We start from the raw sequence: 21,813 nt of genomic DNA on the forward strand, positions 1-21,813 counted from the left end.
GCAATAGGAAGGTAATGTGGAATCCGACTATGGGAAAAGACTAAAGGGAAAATGACTACAGAATTATGCAAATTTAAAAGATCCGCACATTTTATACAAATAGGCTATATTAACCAGGGCATGTGTTCCTGTAACACCTTGATGTCTGATATACATGACATAAAACTACTGCTCCAAGTGTGGTCCATGGAGTGAGGTCATCTGTAATTTACTTATTACTGATCCCTCACAAAAGGGTGCTTGTGCTACAAGTAGAAATTAAGCATGTCATTAAGCACACTGTTCATTTTAGCTGACTATTCGTTTTAGCTGATATTTTTCCACAACACTTTTTTTTTCTTTTTTGATGAAGAAAGTACTATGTTGATTTACAGTTTGTCATGAGCTCCTTATCTTAAAGACTAGTAAAAACTAGATTATAGAATGGCTACTCTGAATAGAACTGACTATAAAGCACAATGCCTAATGGAACAAAACATTTGTGGAGTGCTATGCTATTTAGATAACATCCTTCCATTTACTCCAAATGTTTTAACTTTGCAGCACTCAAAGTGCATCTGTCACATAGACGACATAACATAGCAGATACATAACAATGCTGTAAGTCTATCCACTTATAAATATCAATGGGCAGTTAAAGTAATTCGTTTCTTTCTTTCTTTTTTTTTTTGTTGTTGTAAAAGGAAACAATATCTTTATTTATTTATTTTTATGTGGTGCCAAGAATTGAACCCAGTACCTCATGCATGCGAGACAAGTGCTCTACACCTGAGCTAAAACCCAAGGCCTTAAAGTAATTCTTGCTTAAATACTAGTAATTCTGAATTTAGAGTGAAAGAAGTTTGATAAAGTTAAGTCTAATAAGGACTTCCTTTAAACTAAACTTTCATTATTTTCATGAGTCATTTTTAGCAACCCCAAAATTTTTGTATGATACTTACTGATAATTTCTGCATCATTTCTTGAGGGGTTTGATTAGGCAAAAATTCAGGCATAGTCACCAGGTAAAAAGTAAATATTTGGAAGATCAACAGATAGCTGATGAGCACAGATAATCATTAAGATCAGTGAAAATCCAAAATGTTCTAAAATATGTGTTCTGCTTTAATTAAACACATAAGTTCAAATAAAATACATTTCTTGAGGGAAAATATTGTTATAGCACTTCTTTCTATGGAAATGTTTATAAAAGCTGTATGCTTTTCACAGTGCTACTTTTCTGAAAAGACCAAATTAAAAGGTCATAGGTACAATAAATAGAATAAATATGCCATGTAAAAATGTTCTAGGTTTTAATCTTATTTTCTTACTTTCTCATGGAAGAAAACGCAATTTTATTTTTATCTCTAAGGCAACAAATCCAAAATTTATTAAATTGTACTATGGACATTCTACAAGCAAATCTAATATTAAAAATATTTATTTATTTATTTTCATTTCTTACATGACAATAGTGGAATGTATTACAATCATAATTATCCATTCATCATTACACAAAATACATGTATAAAGATGTGAATTTGGTGTCAACATACCTTATATACAAACAGAGATATGATAAATTGTGGTATAAAGGTGTATTTAGAATTGTAATGCAAAAAAATAAACAAGAGAGCTCATGTATAATGGCATAATTTGATGTGAACATACTTTATATACAGAGTTCAAAAAATTGTGCTGTGAATGGAAAATGCAATTTCAGATAATATAATCCTGATTCCACATAACACAAAAAATGTTAACATTTATTTTCTTTCTTTTTAAGTTTAATGATAGCTACAAACTTTTAACAAATATAGCACTATTTTGGCCTCAAACTGTAAGTACTAATGGTTATGTACACACTATCTACAGCCCTGAGATATTCATAGTATGCTGGGAAAACTGCTGCAGATTCCAAGTAATACTATATTTCTGTCAATTTTACCTTACATTTTTGACAACTTCATGTTTTACATGTATTGGACAGTAACACTCAGTACTTAAGAAGGCAACATAATTTAATCTCAGGTTTGAATTATATGTCCTTTATTACTACAAAATTATCATCTTTCTGCCATGGATTCTTCCCTAACATTCTTATCTAATATTAAGTATGGTAATTCTTGCATTTTCAATTGCAAAAGCATTTGTAACTGATATTTATTCAATCACAATAGAATAAGTCATTATTATAATCTTCCCTATTTTAAACACAATTTTACAAAAAATTTAGTGTCATCTCTTCTAAAAGGTTTTAACTTGATACTTAAATTCTATTTTTTCTTATGTGATCTCATATCTATAGGGAATTCGATATCTATAGCTATTATTTAAATATCTCTATGAGGTAAATGCTCACTGCTGAATCTCTTATTTCTGAAAATCTTTATTCTATTTATCATAATTTGGCACAATCTGCCTATTCAGTTGGGAGTATATTTACAACTAAATTTTGTTCAGCAAGGCAATAAAGATGTACTATTCAGAAGGTAGGTTCTTTTAGTTGTCCTATCAGGTGAAAACTAAAGTTGTGTTGTAACATATAAAATAAAAAGTAGAAATTCTGTGCTTCCAATTGTAGATGATTTTCTATTGCTTTCTCAAGGGAGATGCAATTCAGTAAGACATCTAATTGTTTACAGTAATTCTTTAAGATTTTATGAGGATATGGCCATAGATTTAAAGAATTCTAATTTTATTAGGGAGGAGGAACTGGGGATTGAACTTAGGGATACTAGACCACTGTGCCATATCCCAGTCCCCTTTTGAATTTTATTTTGAGTCAGGGTCTCACTGAGTTGCTTAGTACCTCACTTTTGCTGAGGCTGGCTTTGAAATCTCCATCCTCATGTCTCAGCCTCCTGAGCTGCTTGGACTACAGATGTGCACCACAGTGCCTGGCTTAGAATTCTTTTTCATTGATCTTTTTCTTAAATATGACTGAACCTTTTCTGTTTATGCACAGATTTTCTTCAACAAAATTAAAAACAATGTTAAATTCTTTTGGATATTTCTTTTTTAAAACCATTTGTAAGGAGATTGCCCCTACCCTACAATAATATCCAGAGTGAAGGACTCATTAATGCCAGAAAAAGACAGGATTTCATTAGTGGGACCATCATACAGAAGACTGAAAAGACGTCATGGGAGCAGGTATGCATGGGGAGAACATCTACAATATGATTGAATGTAATAAAAGAATAGTTTAGTAATTTGTGGGAGAAAATAAAGAAAAAGGGTGAAAAGCACTATGATGCCTATCATAAAAGGTATGTTTAGCAAAAACCTAGATTACTAACTACATCATTCTTAGCTAAGATTCTGGTAAGAGCTGGCAAGAATTATTCTACAGTATTTAAACTTTATATATTAAAATATTAATCCAGAATGAGCCACTAAGTGCTAAACAATTGAATATAAATGATCTAAAAGCAACCAGTATAACTTTTATCATCATCAGACACAGGCATCTGTCATTTTTAGTGATAACTCCAATTCTTTTGTTTCTGCTACAACACTGGGCACTCCCCATGGTTATTAGCTTGAAATGGGTTTCCACCATGATGAAGCAACAGTTTCACTATCTTTAACATTATGTGGTAGGAAGATTTAGTCTCTTCAAAGTTAATATTATTTTGATCATTCTCTTGATAACATAGTGTTCTTCTCAGTGTTATTTCTACTCTGCATCCATTATTTGCATCCTATTCTATATCATTATTTTCTTCACCTCCATTTTCACTGAAACCTGCTTCCATATAATGATTGGCATCTACTAAAATAATCTTCCAACTTTAAATTTAAATAGGACCAATTTTATTGCTCAATTTCATTGTTTTCTTCCTGTTTTACTGTAAAATCAGCAAGTATTTAACTATCTATTAGTAAGTACTATCTTAGGTTTGGATAAATAGCAGCAAGCTTCATAGCCTCTTGATTTGTGCATTTTAGTAGAAATCACAAAGGAACTATTTCCCTTCTGTTTAAAGCTAATACTACTATGAATGTATTGATGTCCTAATTGTCCTTTCTTCCTTATCTCCCAGGAATCTCATCTGCCATTCACCCACAGGACTTACTTAGAATTAATGAAGCTTAAATTTCAAGGCCTTTAGCTTTTATAGGACCTTAAACTCCCTACATCTGATTTTGTATTCTTTACTTTATTTTTTTTTTCTCAAAAGGGACCTCTTATTCCCATCAACATATAAAAACTTCAGGAACCATAAAACCAGAATCTACCCAATTAGTCATCATTTCTTTTCTATTCATTTGTATACTATTCCTTTTGATATTTTTGAACCCCTTTTAGTTGGCTTCTATGTAGAAGACAATCTTTTCAGTTCATATCTATTCCACCTTAAAAAAATTATAGCAAGGAAGAAATAAAACATAGACAAAGAAAAAACTGAGTTCAAACCTATATTCCCAATCCTAGATGTTTGGGAGTCTGAGGCAACAGAATGGCAAATTTAAGGTCAACTTGGGAAACTAACCAAGATTTTGTGTCAAAGTAAAATAGTGATTGGTGGTGTATCTCAAGGGTAAAGAATTTACCTAAGATGTACAAGGACCTAGATTAGATCCTTAGTACCACAAAAAAGAAAAAATGAAAAGAAAGCAAGAAACAAACCAAAACAACAACAAAATCCAAAATTCACCCTAAGGCCATATTTTTTCCCTTCTAGCTGAATCTTTCTTTAGTCAAATTCCTGAAAAGATGTTTACCCTTGCAAAGTTCACTTTTAAAAATAGCTCTTAACTCTTCTACCTGCATGCATCAAGTCCTGTGAAGAACCTGTCCTGGTCTACTTTTTCAAGCTTTGATATACATCCCTTCTTAGGGTTCTCACCTACACTGACAGAATGTGATCATTATACAATGCACTCATTCATTTTCATTCTCTTGCTCTCTTAACTCTAAACCAAATATTCAAATGCTCATTGGATGTTTCAATATAAATCAACAAGTTTCAAATGAACTTCATTAAAATTTCTACCATTAACCTTTCCATTCTTAGCAACTGGCACTGAAAACTACCCATTAACCACAGAGTTGGAAAACTGTTATCAAGTGTGCCTCCTTACCATCTCTTCTTTTTTTTTTTGATCTTTTACTTCCACTGACATTGATGTGTTCTATGTGACACAAACCTACATTACAATTTATTAATATATATTTTCTCCTTATTCTATACTTCCTATCTTCACATGAACTTAGGTCTTAAATATATTTCTCTCTGTATGCTCAACACTTAACTAAGGTGTTTTTGTGTATTTAGAAAATATATCTTCTGAAAGAATCTTTAAACAAATAACACGAACAGATGAGTATTAACTACATTTTGCATTAAAAGAATGATTTAAAGATAGTATAAATCAAGAATTTGAAACAAATTATATAAGAATAAAGATTTGCAATGAATGAAATGAAAAAAAAATTTCTTAACTACTTTGTAGAAAATTTGAAATGTAAGATTGTATAAAGATAACAATTTACTTGTGAATCCAAAGGCTAATATTTTATTTATGTTTATTTTTATTTAATTACAAATATTTTAAAACATCAACTAGCTTTCCAAAGTTGCTACTGAAGGACGATTCTTCCTGATCCTTAGCTCCATCTGGGAAACACCTACCAAGGTAGAAGTGGTGAAGTCATCTGGCTATATAAGATTGGGGAGGGGCTATAAAGTAAAACAAACAAACAAAACAAAAAAACAAACAAAAAAAAAACTTTGATTCAATCATCTTGTTTGCAGTCCAAACAAGGAATTCCACAGGATAGTGGTGTAATCAATTCCTGAGCTTCAATTTCTCTGTAATTATGTGCCATAATGGCTTTGTTTCAATGTTCTTACCTCTCCTAAATCAGAGGTAGACAAATTATGGCCCATGGGTCCAACAGTTTTTATATTTTTAAAGATTTGTTAAAAGAGTAAAAAGGAAGAGTGGAAAAAAGATGCAAATTTTAAAATTTGCCCATTATAGTAAAAGTCAGACAACCCTTGTACTAGGTTAGCAACTGTATATATATATCTAATTTCCACCTTCTAAAATCTTGGTCTTCCATTTCTTCTCTTTATCCTTGTGTGTCCATATCTTTTAAAATCTCACTTAGGAAAGACATTTGAAAAGGTTAAATGAAGTTAAAAAGTCCTTTAATCATTATAAGTAACACTGTAGTGAACGTTTTAATGATGTAAAATATTTTGCATTTTATGGGTTTATTTTCTTAGAAAAGAGCCCTAGGATGAGAAACCAGCAAAAAGGATCTTTACATTGCTTCCTGTTCATCAGGAAGTGATTGATGAATATTGAGTACATGTCTATGATGAGTCAGATATAGATTCAAGCATGATGCACAAATTCTAAAAACCAATATTTTGCACATCATTTTCATATGCAGGTACTTATTCTAAAATGGACTTAAAGGAAATAAAAGTTATTATAATAGGCAACAAACTAGAAGTAGGTAAAAATGATAAGACAAAAAATGATACAAATCTAAAACAAATGGAACTAATGTTACTATAAAATTATGTATTGTGAAGTACAAATCACAAGTAATAGGTCAAGGAATAGGTTGTTTAGAAGTTAGGTTAATCTTCTCTTATTCTAAATAATTTAGACCTTGCTACAAAACAGCTATATTTTTTGCTTCTTCTACATTAGGAATGTTTTATGGATGGTTGAATTTATCATGGCTATCAATGAGTAAAAGAAATCCAGTTCTTTAGAGAGAGACTCGTAGGACCTAATGCATCTATATGCAGAAGTGAGAGATTTTGATTGCTCTTTATTCTCTATTCCCTATGCTCAAGTCAAAGAACAATAAAAACATAGTTTGTTGCTAGGAGGAAAAGCAAACATCTTTTGAAAACAGCATGCCAGTCTTGCTCAGAAAGAGTCTGGAAACAATGTTTCAATCTGTTTTAGTACATGAGCCAAAGGTCAGCTTCTACAAATATTTTACAGCTATGTGCATATTTAGAAACTTATACTGGTGTAAACAAATATGTCTCATTCACAAGACATAATTCTTTCAAATTACACTTGTAAATCAAGAAATATTTATATACCATGTTTAAAAGAAAGTTATTAATTTATGATGACTATCAATAATGCATTTTTTAAATTCTAAAATATGGTATTAGCGAGAAAACACATCTCTTCTGATAAATTCAGAGGAAAGCGCAATGCCTCCTATAATTTGTCAGGCCTTAAGAACTAAGCCTTTGCCCTTCTGCCTATCCTCAGTTATCTATCTATCCAGGTATCTATGCCAAATTTATTATTTCATTTGCAACACACATTTCCAGAATCAGTAACAGAAAACACCAAATGCCTGTCTGAATGGTACTCACAGACTAGCACAGGAACATGACAATAGATAAGTAAAGAGGAAGAAAAAAGTGCTATCCATAGGTATGTACAAATTGTTGATGCATCAGGAAGGAAAGAATGGTTCAATAGAACACAAGAGCAGTTTAGAGAAAATAGTAAGGATTACATTTTCCTATTATTAAAACTTAATGAGTAACATGGAAAATTATATTGTAAAATTATAAATGAGAAACATAGCATTTTTAATCTAAATTTTAGTTCCTAAAATATATGGGTATATTTAAAATAACATTACAGGTAAATTTTGAAAAAAAAAAGATAATCCCAAATCTGACTGTGAATTAGTAGTTAGAAAAAATAAGGGAAAATAAAATACACATAAGTTGGTCAAGCAATGAATGAAATATGACCAAGATCATACAACTAAGAACTAAGCTAAATTTTACTGTGACATAATCTATGATAGAATTACACATTATTGATTTCTTCTATCATACTTACATCTCTGTGTCCACTACTAACAGACTCATGGTGTGGCATGTCATCATATAATCCTTGTGTGTTAACATCTGGTCTAGCTGTTATAAGTGTCTTAGCAACACCATTATTTCGAACATTGCAAGCTTCGTTCAGTGGTGTCCAACCTAAAGTTAGAATAATAAATAATAATTAAACATACACCAGTTCAAGATATATACAAATTTATAAGAAACATTTACTACCATTACTGATTATGGATATGAAAAGTAAAAAAAAAAATAATTATTATAATAACAATTAAGTTACTATCATCAATTTTTAGTGACAGACTCTTTATTGTAGTGTAAACTAATACAGGATCTTATTTTGGTGGGCAATCTGCCATTACAATTTCAATTCTACTGAAACAGTCCCAAGTTACTCACAACTATGTTTTTATAATAGTGTTGACTATTGTACTATTATGCAGCTGTTAAAAATGAAGTAAATTTACCTATATGTACTGAGTGAATTTACCTGTAATTACAGGCAGGCTGCAGAATGGCAGATGGAATAATAATACTTTTTTTAAAGCCTATAAGAAAGTAAATGTTCATATTTACATATGATCATGAAAATGCAGTGAAAGAATAACCTACAAATTATTAATAACATTTCTGTGGAAGACAAAAAATGTAGAAGTGAAACAGTAGTGTAAGATGTGAAATTAAGGAGAATTTCTATATTATTCTCTGTCAACATCTATTATTTGAATTCTTCATAGTAAATATATATTAGCATATTATTTGAATATAGGTGAAAATATTGCCACTCTCTTACAATCGTCATGATCAGGTTAATGTTTCTCAAAGAATTATGAATGAATTAACTGCTTTGAAATATTATGTACTCAAATTTACTTTGGATAGAACTTAAATTTAATAAAGAATTATGGAGTTGGGGCTGGGGTGGTGGCTCAGCTGTAGAGCGCTCGCCTAGCCCATGTCAGGCCTTGAGTTTGATCCTTAGCACCACAAATAATTAAATAAAATAAATAAAGGCATTGTGTCCAAGTACAACTAAAAATAATTTTAAAAAATATACAGTAATGTCAACTAAAATATAAGTTTAATATGCAAAACTGTAATTATTGACAACTAATACAGCAGAACAAGGTTTTATGCACATACTCCAAAAGTTTTGTAAAAAAATATATTATCAGAACCCTTCCATTTCAGCAATTTTTTTTAAATGAATAACACTGTAACCAAGATCTATTTCAATATTAGTTCCCAAATATGAGTCTTGAGTTTAATCTTACCTGTAAAATCTTTCATGTTCACATTGGTCTCTAAATTTATTAATTCTTTGACTTATTTCACATCTCCTCAAATAGCTGCCATGTGTAAAGGAGATTCACTATGCTCATTTCTTTTGTTAGCTTTAACTTATTGACAAGATGAAGAACTGGGAGTTCTCTTTTGGGCTGTTATTATTTGCGATGGATAGTTTGGTGTGGACCTATAAGAAAGAATTTCACAAAAGTCCTTGGCTAAATACTGTATATACTTATTAAAAGGTTCTCAATGATAATGTGTCTATTTCTGAAACTTTCTAACATCACAAAACTTGACTTGAATGATACATTAATAACTTCACACAAATATATAGAGTAAAATTTCCTTTAGGAATATCAAAGATAAAAGTTGATTAGAAGCCTTTTATTCTGTCAATTTATAAAACTGGTTTAAAATGATAATAATAAGTATCAAGTATATACCTTAAATATATCTGCTTAATGAATAATTCAAAGAACTGGAAACAAACGGTATTTTTCCTGGGTACTTTATACTATTAGTCTAATAATACCTAGATAAAATTAAATTGAAGACCAGAGTTTATACCTCTGACCCCAAAACATTGGAGTTTTCTACTGATGATGTGTGCAAATTAAGTTAGAGATGATAGTAGTGTGAAAATAAAGCCAAAGATCTGAATTAAGGGCAAATGGAAAAAGTCTCATAGATATTAGACTCTGCTTTGATCCCCAACTTGTGACTTTTGTTCTCACTTTTATGTCAAAATCTGAAAAGTTAAACTAGAATATGCCCAAAGCTACACTCTCTCTTTTTAGAACCACAGGGAAGGAAGAATGGGGTAATGTTTTCTCAATTAAAGATATGACAATATTAATTAATTCTGAAATTTTATAGGTATTTAAAAGAGTTAATGCACCAAGAAAAAACAATCTTGGAAAATAATTTTCTATTATCATTCTTGCAAACTGACTTAGAGTTCTTAAAGCAATATCAATAAAAAATTAAAAATTTATACTTTGGATTTTAAAGTATGTTGTTCCCAGTAACATTTTCCTATGTATTTCTAGAATGTATTTCCATAAGAGTAAGAATTTCTTCTCTCTTATTCATCAACCTGTCTCTCAACTTTTTAGAAGACTTTGTTACATATTCTAATTCAAGAAAAAGTTGCTAAATGAATAAATTTTATTATACTCTTTATAGTAAAATGATTAAGACAGTTATCTTGTTGGTTTCCTTAAAAGCTAAAGGACTTAATTAATGGATAATCAAACCTAAACTCCAAGAACCTCTGTTTGTTGACACAGCTTATCAAGCTTTCTACTCCAGTTATGTACATATTAATAATCAAAACTGACAAGGAATTATCCTGAAATGAAAAGGGCCAATGGCACAACAATGGTATAGTATAATTTTATGTATAGTGGAAAAAAATAAAACAAAAAAATATATGTCTATATGTTTATGCCTAAAAAATTCCCTCGAAATATAGATAAGAGACTCTGAAGAATGGCGCCTCTCAAAGAGAGTTACTGGAGATATATATGACTTCTACCTTTTTTTTTTAAGTAATAATTCTTTAATATTCTAAGAACAAAATTTTATGGTGTAAGAAAGCCATTTTTCTTTTTACAAAATGAAAGTCTTTGTAATTCAACATTTTACAGAAACATTTCAAGTTGTAGCAGTATCTAATAATTTGGCCACTATTCTGCCCCAGTTAGTGGCACAAAAGTTTAGAAAATCCAAAATCACACTATTTGGAAAGGCACAAGGACCTACAATATTTGTAGGAATAAAAGATATTAGGTATGCTTATGCTTTTATTTAAATCAGGATATTAGAAACAGCAATAATTTAACCATAGTGTCCTCAGCTGTTTTTTTTTTTTTCCCCTTCAAAGGCAGCATAGGACAAGTTCACTTGAAAAACTTTCTTTTTCAATACATTTTAACAGTCTTAAATAAACATGCCTTAAATTTGACACCAAATTTTTTTCTAGATTCTTTTCCCATATCAGTCATAGAGAAGCATGAACTAATACAACTACCAATTTATCAGCAGGGTAGCAGTGGAATGAAAGCCTAGAAAATATTTTTGTAGAATCTGGGATAAATCTTCAGTAAGATAAAAGCATGATATTGCCATGAAGTTCCCATGTTGTTAACTTATTTCTAAATGATTCATTTTATTTAGCATTTATCTATTTATGCACAGTAAGGGTAAAAATTCCTACTCTTATTTTTTATTAATTTAAAAAAAAATGACAGTGGAATGCATTGCAATTCTTATTAAACATATACAGCACAATTTTTTTTAATATTTTTGGTTGGATATAAAGGATGTTGACACCAATTTGTGTCTTTATACTTGTACTTTGTATAATGATGTCTACCAAATTCCACCATCCTTGTAACCCCCTGCCCCCTCCTTTTCCCTCCTACCACTCCACCTTATCTGGAATTAATCTATTTCTCTATGCTCCCCCTCCCTACTCCACTATGAGTCAGAGAAAACATTTGCCATTTGTATTTTTGGGATTGGCTGACTTCACTTAGCTTTATTTTCTCCAATGCCATCCATTTACCTGCAAATGCCATGCTTTTATTCTCTTTGCCGAGCAAAATTCCATTGTGTATATATGCCACATTTTTTTTTTTGTCCATTCAACCACTGAAGGGCATCTAGGTTGGCTCCACAGTTTAGCTATTGTGAATTGTGGTGCTATAAACATTGATGTGGCTGTGTCCCTGTAGTATTCTGATGTTACATCCTTTGGGTATAGACTGAGGAGAAGGATAGCTGGGTCAAACTGTGGTTCCATTCCAAGATTTCCAAGGAATCTCCATATTGCTTTCCATATTAACTGCACCATTTTGGAGTCCCACCAGCAGTGTATGAATGTACCTTTTTCCCTACATTCTCACCAACACTTATTGTTGTTTGTCTTCATAAGAGCCACCATTCAGAAGGGAGTAAGATGATATCTTAGAGTAGTTTTGATTTGCATATCTCTAATTGCTAGAGATGATTAACATTTTTTTGTATATGTGTTGATTAATTATATATCCATTTCTGAGAAGTGTGTGTCCAGGGCCTTGGCTCATTTATTATTGGGTGTTGAAAGCCACAGCCGAAGGGGCCCCAGCAAACTTCCAGCTGCCAGAAAACTTCCAGCTGCCAGCTGATAATTGGCTCACAGAGGACCCAGCAAACTTCTAGCTGCCAACTGATTGACTCCTATGCAGTGATGCTCATTAGGCTGTTTCCCCACCCTTTCAGACCACGGAGCTGCTGATTGGGGGACTTTTTTTGGCTCCGCCCATGTGACCAAGCCAATCGGCCTCAAGAGCAGGAGGAGTGGGAGTGTTTGAGAGGCTTGTGGGAAGCCAGTGGTGGCAGTTTGGCTCTGAGAGAATTCCTGAAGAGCTCGTGTGATGTGGCCTGTGTGTTCTAAAAATAAAGTTCATTTCTGCTTGACAAGTGGCTCCAGAATTGTGCCCAGCCAGACTGCGGCATTTGGTGGTCCGCAAGGGGAACACTGAGGGTAAGTGATAAGGTAAACTGCTCGCCCCTGAGGGCAGGGCAATAGGATGGGTAGCCATTTTAAGACTCTTCTTTTGTTTTGCTTCACTTTTGTTTTATGTTGCCTGTCCCTGGAGATGTGTAAGATGGAAGAAAAACCACTCACATCTGAGGAACAGATAGAGAGAAAGGACGGATGGACATTTCAGGAGGATAGAAAGGCTATTATAATGATTTTTTGTTGTTTCAATTTTGTTTCACTCTGTTTCAGTTTTGTTTGGTGTTATCTTGTTAAGTTGTATTATAGTCATAGTAGAAATATTCAAGTAAAAGAGAAGGTCTTTAGAGCTAGTCAGACAGAGAAAAAAATTCAAGTAAAGAAGAAGACCTCTCAAACTAGTCAGACAGAGGAAAAAATTCAAGTAAAAAAGAGAAGATAAGTAAGAGTTAGTAAGACAGAGGAAGAAAGTTTATAGCAGAAGAACCTAGGAGAGGCCATAGAAGTGAAACAGCTCTGGACCAACAGGATTGAGAGGCGCCCAGGAGCCGCCTTACAGGGATTGCTGTTCACACATTGAGGGCAAATCTCAGCCCAGAGGGCACAGCTTTGCCTACGGGAATAGAAGAAAATGGATCTATAAGACCTAATTTTATTTCTTATTTTATTTTATTTTTTCTCTCCCTTTTTCCCTCTTTCTCGCCCCTTCCAAGTTTTATTGTTCTTTCCATTCTCCTCTATGCTATCTAACTCCCCCTCCTTCTTTCTTTTCAAGAGCACCTTCCTTCCCCTTCCCCCCAACTTTCATCCCAAGCATTACGTCCTCCATTTCGTGTAACTGTCTAAATGCAAACAGGTGAATGTTTCGAGGCTGTCTATAGTGCTCCTAAATACCTAGCTACTACCAACACCCTGATCCAATTGACGGTTAGTATCCCCCTTCAGTAGAGCAATCTTCTAAAGTAGCCAAGACATACTAACCCTTATACCTTCATAACACCTAACCTGAAGTCCTAAGAACAAAAAACAAATCACTATATGCATACAAAATCTGGAAGCCCTTTATAAATTGAATGAATCAGCTCTAAAGTACAATAAAGCCCAACATCTATAGGCATAATCTCCCACCACAAAGGAGAGACAACAGAGATAAACAAAGCCAAAACAAATGTATAGGAGAAAGCAGTTACAAAGCAGTCAAACAGAGCTGGAAAGTAACGTGAACAATATGAAAAAACCAGGGAAAAAAGGAGTACAGATAATGCAGGACAACTTAAATCTACAGGAGGACCTAGAAGCATCAGAAACATGGACAGGGAAAGAAATCAAGGCATACCTAACTCAGATGGAATGGAATTTTAGAGAAGACATGAGACAGCAAATCCAAGAATTGAAAGTATATTTTGAAAACCAACAAAACAAACAAATTCAAACTGCAAAGAACAAGATTTACCAAGAGATAGAGATCTTAAAAAAAAAAACAAACAGTGATTTTAGAAATGCAAGAAACCATAAACCAGATTAAAAATGCTAATGAGAATATTACAAATAGACTAGATCAAGTAGAAGTCAGAACATCAGATAATGAAGATAAAATTTATCAACTTGAAAAGAATATAGTCAATACTGAAAAGATGCTTAAATCTCATGAGCAATCTATCCAAGAGATATGGGATCTCATCAAAAAACCAAATTTGAGAGTCATTGGGATAGAAGAAGGCACAGAGTTTCAAGCCAAAGGAATGGACAACATACTGAATGAAATAATCCTAGAAAACTTCCCAGAGATGAAACATGGAATGGATTGCCAAATCCTGGAAGCCTACAGGACCCCAAACATCCAAAACTGTAATAGGCCAACTCCAAGACATATAATTATGAAGATAGCCAACATACAGAACAAGGAGAGAATATTAAAAGCTATGAGGGAAAGGAGGCAGATTACATTCAGGGGTAAACCAATTAGGTTAACGGCTGATTTTTCATCACAGACTTTGAAAGCGAGAAGATCCTGGAACAATGTATTTCAAATGCTGAAAAATAATGGATTCCAACCAAGAATACTGTATCCAGCAAAATTAAGCTTCAGATTTGACAATGAAATTAAAATCTTTCACGATAAACAAAAGCTAAAAGATTTCGCAGCCAGAAAACCAGCACTGCAAAGCATTTTGGGCAAAATTCTACAAGAAGAGGAATGGAAAAACAGTGCCCAAAACCAACAGCGGGAGGTATCTCAGTAAAGGGCGAGGAAAACAACCAAAAAGTAAAAACTAGCCAAACTAAAATAAATAAATAAATAAACATGACTGGAAGTACAAATCATATTTCAATTGTAACCTTAAATGTTAATGGACTAAACTCACCAATCAAGAGACACAGGCTGGTAACCTGGATCAAAAAAACAAATCCAACAATATGCTGCCTTCAGGAGACTCATATGATAGGAAAAGACATACACAGGCTGAAAGTGAAAGGTTGGGAAAAATCATATCACTCACATGGCCCTCGGAAGCAAGCAGGAGTGGCCATACACATATCGAATAAAATCAACTTCAAACCTAAGTTAATCAAAAGGGATAAAGAAGGACACTGTATCCTGTTAAAAGGAACTATTCACCAACAAGACATAGCAATTATCAATTTATATGCACCAAATAATGGTGCAGCAACGTTCATAAAACAAACTCTCCTCAAGTTCAAGAGTCAAATTGACCACAACACAATAATTATGGGTGACTTCAACACACCGCTCTCGCCATTAGACATATCCTCCAGACAAAAGCTGAATAAAGAAACTATAGAACTCAATGACACAATCAATAACCTAGACTTAACCAACATATATAGAATATATCAACCATCATCAAGTGCATACACGTTCTTCTCAGCAGCACATGGATCTTACTCAAAGATAGATCATATATTATGCCATAGGGCAACTCATAGTAAATATAAAGGAGTGGAGATAATACCATGCACCATATCTGATCATAATGGAATGAAACTGGAAATCAATGAAAAAAGAAGGAAGGAAAAATCCTGCATCACATGGAAAACAAACAATATGTTACTGAATGATCAATGGGTCACAGAAGACATAAAGGAGGAAATCAAAAAATTCTTAGAGATAAACGACAATTCACACACAACATACCAGAATCTGTGGGACACAATGAAAGCAGTTTTAAGAGGGAAATTCATTTCCTGGAGTTCATTCCTCAAAAAAAAGTAAAAACCAACAAATAAATGATCTCACACTACATCTCAAAACCCTAGAAAAGGAAGAGAAAAACAATAGCAAATATAGCAGAAGACAAGAAATAATACTAATAGGGCATTATGTAAAAATGTGGATGTGTAACCGATGTGATTCTGCAATCTGTATTTTGGGGTAAAATTGGGAGTTCATAACCAACTTGAATCTAATGTATGAAATATGGTATGTCAAGAGCTTTATAATGTTTTGAACAACCAATAAAAAAAAATAAAATAAAATAAAATCAGAACGGAAATCAACGAAATTGAAACAAAAAAAAAAACATTGAAAAAATTGATAAAACTAAAAGTTGTTTCTTTGAAAAAATAAATAAGATCGACAGAACCTTAGCCATGCTAACCAAGAGAAGAAGAGAGAAAACTCAAATCACTAACATACGGGATGAAAAAGGCAATATCACAACAGACACTACAGAAATACAGAAGATAATTAGAAAGTATTTTGAAACCCTATATTCTAATAAAATAGAAGACAGTGAAGACATCGATAAATTTCTTAAGTCATATGAGCTGCCCAGATTGAGTCAGGAAGACACACACAATTTAAACAGACCAATAACAAAGGAAGAAATAGAAGAAGCCATGAAAAGACTACCAACTAAGAAAAGCCCTGGACCAGATGGGTATACAGCGGAGTTTTACAAAACCTTCAAAGAAGAATTAATACCAATACTTTTCAAGCTATTTCAAGAAATAGAAAAAGAAGGAGCTCTTCCAAATTCATTCTATGAGGCCAACATCACCCTGATCCCGAAACCAGACAAAGACACTTCAAAGAAAGAAAACTACAGACCAATATCTCTAATGAACATAGATGCAAAATTCTCAATAAAATCCTGGTGAATCAAATACAAAAGCATATCAAAAAAATTGTGCACCATGATCAAGTAGGATTCATCCCTGGGATGCAAGGTTGGTTCAATATATGGAAATCAATAAATATTATTCACCACATCAATAGACTTAAAGATAAGAACCATATGATCATCTCGGTAGATGCAGAAAAAGCATTCGACAAAGTACAGCATCCTTTTATGTTCAAAACACCAGAAAAACTGGGGATAACAGGAACTTACCTCAACATTGTAAAAGCTATATATGCTAAAACTCAGGCTAGGATCATTCTAAATGGAGAAAAACTGAAGGCACTCCCGCTAACATCTGGAACAAGACAGGGATGCCCTCTCTCACCACTTCTATTTAATTTAGTCCGTGAAATACTAGCCAGAGCAATTAGACAGACAAAAGAAATTAAAGGCATAAAAATAGGAAAAGAAGAACTTAAAATATCACTATTTGCGGACAATATGATCCTATACTTAGAAGACCCAAAAGGGTCTACAAAGAAACTACTAGAACTAATAAATGAATTCAGCAAAGTGGCAGGATATAAAATCAACATGCATAAATCAAAGGCATTCCTGTATATCAGCAACAAAACTTCTGAAATGGAAATGAGGAAAACCACCCCATTCACAATATCCTCAAAAAATAAAATAAAATACTTGGGAATCAACCTAACAAAAGAGGTGAAAGATTTATACAATGAAAACTACAGAACCCTAAAGAGAGAGATGGAAGAAGATCTTAGAAGATGGAAAAATGCACCCTGTTCATGGATAGGCAGAACCAACATCATCAAAATGGCGATATTACCCAAAGTTCTCTACAGGTTCAACGCAATGCCAATCAAAATCCCAATGGCATTTCTGGTAGAAATAGATAAAGCTTTCATGAAATTCATATGGAAAAACAAAAGACCCAGAATAGCAAAAGCAATTCTAAGCAGGAAGTGTGAATCGGGAGATATAGCGATACCAGATTTCAAACTGTACTACAGAGCAATAGTAACAAAAACAGCATGGTACTGGTACCAAAACAGGCAGGTGGACCAATGGTACAGAATAGAGGACACAGAGACCAATCCACAAAATTCCAACCTTCTTATATTTGATAAAGGCGCTAAAAGCATGCAATGGAGAAAGTATAGCATCTTCAACAAATGGTGCTGGGAAAACTGGAAATCCATATGCAACAAAATGAAGCTGAACCCCTTTCTCTCGCCATGCACAGAAGTTAATTCAAAATGGATCAAGGAGCTAGATATCAAATCAGAGACTCTGCACCTGATAGAAGAAAAAGTTGGCTCTGATCTACACATTGTGGGGTCGGGTTCCAAATTCCTTAATAGGACGCCCATAGCCCACGAGTTAAATACAAGAATAAACAAATGGGACTTACTTAAACTAATTTTTTTTTTTCTCAGCAAGAGAAACAATAAGAAAGGTAAATAGGGAACCTACATCCTGGGAACAAATTTTTACTCCTCACACTTCAGATAGAGCCCTAATATCCAGAATATACAAAGAACTCAAAAAATTAAACAACACGATAACAAACAACCCTATCAACAAATGGGCCAAGGACCTGAACAGACACTTCTCAGAGGAGGACATACAATCTATCAATAAGTACATGAAAAAATGCTCACCATCTCTAGCAGTCAGAGAAATGCAAATCAAACCACCCTAAGATACCATCTCACTCCAGTAAGATTGGCAGCCATTATGAAGTCAAACAACAACAAGTGCTGGCGAGGATGTGGGGAAAAGGGTACACTTGTACATTGCTGGTGGAACTGCAAACTGGTGTGGCCAATATGGAAAGCAGTATGGAGATTCCTGGGAAAGCTGGGAATGGAACCACCATTTGACCCAGCTATCACCCTTCTCGGTCTATTCCCTGAGGACCTTAAAAGAGCATACTATAGGGATACTGCCACATCAATGATCATGTCAGCACAATTCACAATATCTAGACTTTGGAATTAACCTAGATGCCCTTCAATAGATTAATGGATTAAAAAACTGTGGCATTTATACACAATGGAGTATTACTCAGCACTAAAAAATGACAAAATCATGGATTTTGCAGGGAAATGGATGGCATTAGAGCAGATTATGCTAAGTGAAGCTAGCCAATCCTTAAAAAACAAATGCCAAATGTCTTCTTTGATATAAAGAGAGCAACTAAGATCAGAACAGGGAAGAAGAGCATGAGGAAAAGATTAACATTAAACAGAGACGAGTGGGGGGAGAGAAAGGGAGAGAGAAGGGAAACTATGGAAATGGAAGGAGACTCTCATTGTTACACAAAATTACATATAAGAGTTTGTGAGGGGAAAGGGGAAAAAAAAGGGAGAGAATTAAACAACATCAGGTGGGGTAGAGAGGGAAGATGAGAGGGAAGGGGAGGGGGGATAGTAGGGGATAGGAAAGGTAGCAGAATACAACAGTCATTAATATGGTATTATGTAAAAATGTGGATGTGTAACTGATGTGATTCTGCAACTTGTATTTGGGGTAAAAAATGGGAGTTCATAACCCACTTGAATCAAATGTATGGAAGATGATATGTCATGAGCTTTGTAATGTTTTGAACAACCAATAATATATATATATATATATATATATATATATATATATATATATATATATATATATATATATATATATATATATATATACTACAGTTACAGTAAAAAAAAATGGTATTGGCCAAAAATAGACATGTAGACCCATGGTACAAGACACAGAGACAAACCTATATAAATTCAGTTACCTACACAAAGGCACCAAAAACATACATTGGAGTAAAGATTGTCTCTTCAACAAATCGTGCTGGGAAACCTGGAAATCCATGAGTGACAAAAATGAAAATAAAACCCTATCTCAGCCTGCACCAACTCAACTCAAAATGGATCAAGGACCTAATAATTAGACAAGAGACCCTGTGCCTAATAGAAGAAAAAGTAGGCCCAAATATTCAAAAGGTTGGCTTAAGACTTGACTACCTTAATAATACTCCTAAAGCACAAGAAATAAAACCAACAACCAATAAATAGTAAGAATTCAAACTAAAATGCTTCTTCTCAACAACCAGTAATGTAAAGAGAGTGCATACAGAATGAGAGAAAATCTTTACCACACAGACATCAGATAGAGCACTAATCTCCAGGATATATAAACAACTCAAAAACCTTAACATCAAAAGAACAAATAAACCAATCAATAAGTAGGATAAAAAGCTAAACAGACATTTCACAGAATATATACAATTGTTCAACAAATGTATATAAAAAGTTCAACATCTTTAGCAATTAGAGAAATGCAAATCAAAACTACTTTAATTTCATGTCTTTTCAGTCAGAATGGCAATTATCAAGAATACAGGCAAAAATAAGTGTTGATGAGGATATATGAGAAAAGGTACACTCATACTCTGCTGGTGAGACTGCAAATTTGTGCAATTGCTATGGAAAGCTACATTAAGATTCCTTAGAAAACTTAGAATGGAACCATCATTCAAACCAGCTATCTGACGCCTCAGTTTATACCTAAAGGTTTGAAAGTCAGCATATTACAGTGATGCATACATATCAGTATTTATAGCAGATCAATTCACAGAACTAAAGTATGAAACCAAACTGTATGCCGTTCAACAGATGAATGGATAAAAAAATGTGGTAAATATACACAATGAAACATTACTCAACCTTAAAGGAGAATGAAATTATGGCATTTGCAGGTAAATGGATGGAGTTGGATAATATCATGCTAGGTGAAATAAGCCAACCCCCCCCAAAAAAAAAAAAAAAAACAAAGGCAGAATATTTTCTCGATAAACAGATGCTGATTCATAAATTAGGGAAAGGGGACTAGGAAAGATTGGAGGAACTTTGGAAAAAGGGAAGTGAAGGTAAAGAGGGCACATGGTGATGTAAACGATGGTGGAATGAGATGGACTACACACACACACACACACACACACACACACATCTCTGTGATTATACTACAAGTGTAAAAGAAAAAGGTTTCTGAATCTCTAGAAAAGCCAGTGCAACTTAAAAAGAACTAAACACATAATTTATTCATTGCTACAAGAAAGAATAGACTTTGAGGTTTAAAAATGTCATGACTGAGAGCAATTTCTAATTCAAACTAAAAAGCAATGAAATGCACAGAAGGAGATCTACTTACTACAGTTGAACACTAAAAAATTGAGTATTTACCAAAACTATGCTAGCACACGGTGTTTCAAAATTGTCAGAATATTTTCATAGTTTCTAGAGTTAAGATAATTTTAGTATTGATTATTAAAGATTGCTAGAAAGATATCAATAAGATACAATCTCTGCACAGCAAACCTGTAATCCCTGTGGCTCAGGATACTAAGGCAGGAGGATCACGAGTTTAAAGCCTGCCTCAGCAAAAGCAAGGTGCTAAGCAACTCAGTTAGACCCTATCTCTAATTTTTTAAAAGACAAAATAAGGCTGGGATATGGTTCAATGCTCAGTGGTTGAGTGCCCCTGTGTTCAATCCTCAGTACCTGCCTCCCCAAAAAAGTCTTTGCACATAAGCTCAAAATGGAACACTGACTTTCTAAAAGTAAAGCAAAAACATTTTTAAGAAAGTTTATTAACATTTCACACAAGAACAGAACACCTGTGGCAAATATATTGAAGCTGACATTAATTTAAAAAATACTAATTAATAGTTTTTAAGTTTAATTCAGGGCTAAAGCACAACCTGGAAACTTATTAGAAAGTAGTAATATTAGATAGTGGTTCTCACCTATTATGAATAATTTGAATTGACTGATTTCAAATTTTGAAATACAAAAATTCTATGAATAGCAATTAAGCAGTGAGCCTCTTTTTTATAATACACACTTCAATTCTTTCTGAATTTAAAATGCCTAAAGTTCTTTTGTGTGTTTAATCAGTTCACAAAAATAATTTTGTTCTAAATCTACTATATCCTAGTGGATACTTATTATCTGAGAAAAATTTCATCTTTTTAAGAGAGTAAAGAAGAATTTTTTTTGTCTTTCTGGTGAGAAAC

General features: G+C 33.2%; 1 pseudogene; it reads right to left on the reverse strand.

Moving 5' to 3' along the window:
* LOC124089759 (ankyrin repeat domain-containing protein 12-like) overlaps positions 1-21,813 on the reverse strand; it is a 62,785-nt pseudogene that overhangs the window by 22,475 nt on the left and 18,497 nt on the right.

The sequence above is a fragment of the Marmota monax genome, unplaced genomic scaffold (genome assembly GCF_021218885.2).
Source record: "Marmota monax isolate L192 unplaced genomic scaffold, Marmota_monax_Labrador192_F-V1.1 WCK01_AAM20220418_F8-fsc00318, whole genome shotgun sequence".
Taxonomy (NCBI): Eukaryota; Metazoa; Chordata; class Mammalia; order Rodentia; family Sciuridae; genus Marmota; species Marmota monax.